Here is a 2173-nt window from a genome sequence, read left to right as displayed (position 1 = left end):
GTGAGTGAGTGAGTGAGTGAGTGAGTGAGTGAGTGAGAGAGAGAGAGCCTTTTGTTGTTTGTTTTGATTTATTGATTTTATTCAACATATTCTCACAATGTGCTCTGTTGCAGTCTTACCAGTTCATTTCTGTGTGTGTTGTACGTGTGTGAGAGAGAGCCCCTTTTGTATTTTTTCCATTTATTGATTGGTGTCTATTTTGCACTCCTGATATTCTAGAGAGTCACCCCTTGATTGCTGCACACTTTTTTTCTGACCAGTGGATGATTTTTAGTTTGTACCACCAAAAGATTCACTGAGTTTTCACATTTTTTCGTATTTCCCATTCATTTCCTATGTCGGTCATTTTTGACCGCGAAGAAGTCAAGTGTGACTATTTTTTTTTTGACCCTTTAACATATCCGAATCATGTCCATGATTTTTGTGTGTGTTCATATTGCTAATGTGACAAACGTCACTAAGTGTCATCTCATTCCGATGAAGCTACGATTTTTTAAAATTAAAAATATACAATTTTTCGGTCAAAAATGACCGAAGCGGGCCAGAGGGTTAAGATAAATGAAAACACATCATAATGATAAGATGTAGTCTTATGAAAAAAAACGAACTAAATCCAAAATAATAAACAGGATAGCATGAAAGACAACCTTGGGTTATGTGTCCGTCTAAATATTTGAAACTTAAAACAGTTGAATGATATGTAATGTGATTTCCATATCCATAAATAAATAGGATATTTTGAAAATGTTTCTTAAAAGCTGTTTACTTGATATTGAAATTGATATTGCATTTTGCAGTGTCTAACGTCAGATTTTGTGGTGAAGAAAATAACTAAAGAGGATATTGCTTTAATATATTCCTCCAATTTTACAAGAAGCCGTGAGACCCACATTTAGAGACGTAACTTTATTGTGTTAAAGTCATTTTTATTTGGTGCTGAAGAAATGTAAAATCTGTGTACTGTAATCATACATTAATGGACAGAGTTAATCATATATAATCTTACATATGATTGTTGATCTGCTAAGACAATGTTTTTTTTATTTTTAATTAAAAAATAGATAAAACAAGATATATATTACCATTACATTATTTAATATATATTAAATAATAATGATTAGGCATCCAGACAGATCATTTCATGCTGCTTATACTACCCTGCTGGAAAAAAAACAAACAAAAAAATATATATTAAATAATAATGATTAGGCATCCAGACAGATCATTTCATGCTGCTTATACTACTACCCTGCTGGAAAAAAAAAATAATAATAATAATAATAGACACCATCTTAAAATTTGTAATGATTTACTGATTTTAATGGAAACTGTAACGGACCCTGTGGGTTTCTAAAAAAAAAAACAATATACACCATCTTAAAATTTGTAATGATTTTACTGATTTTAATAGAAACTGTAATAGGCCCTGTGGGTTTCTACTGGTAATTAGTCAGCTTCTATTGGTGGCTTGTTAAAACCACTAAATCCTAATGGAATATGTCCCAAAACACACTACAGAAAACCATTTTTTTTTTAATGATGGTTTGTAATGTTTGTAATGGTATTAAACCATTAGAATTTATGTGGTTTCTATTGTTTTTTTGTTTTTTCAGCAGGGTATACTGGGCCATGGGTGTGCAGGATGATTACTGACATACAGCAGGGTGATCACACCGGAGTAAAGAGGTTAAGGAAACTTTAGACTAGCATTATGGGAACGTTAAAGGGGTCATATGATGCAATTTCAATTTTTCCTTTCTCTTTGGAGTGTTACAAGCTCTTGGTGCATAAAGAAGATCTGTAAAGTTGCAAAGACTAAAGTCTCAAATCCAAAGAGATATTCTTTATAAAAGTTAAGAGTCAACCACGCCTACCTGAAACGGCTCGTTCTAACACGCCCCCACATGTCTACGTCACGATGTGGGAAGATTTGCATAACGCCGCCCAAATGTTCACGCAAAGAAAGAAAGAAGGTGTAACTTTTATTCTCGCTGTAGTATTGTTGTTGCCGCCGCCGCCATGTCGTGAAGGCACTTTGTGTTTCGTTGTGAAAGCGAAAATTCTTTGTTGGCCTTCCAAAAGAGGACGATATCCACTTCGTCATGCCTGGAGCTGATCCGTGCTGGTCGCTGAGGAAATACATCAAATTTGCGCTGTGGATCACCGGATCGGC

The sequence above is a fragment of the Sinocyclocheilus anshuiensis genome, unplaced genomic scaffold (genome assembly GCF_001515605.1).
Source record: "Sinocyclocheilus anshuiensis isolate Anshui unplaced genomic scaffold, SAMN03320099.WGS_v1.1 scaffold5194, whole genome shotgun sequence".
Lineage (NCBI taxonomy): Eukaryota > Metazoa > Chordata > Actinopteri > Cypriniformes > Cyprinidae > Sinocyclocheilus > Sinocyclocheilus anshuiensis.
The sequence above is the reverse complement of the archived record's forward strand: the minus strand, read 5'-3'. Positions refer to the sequence as shown.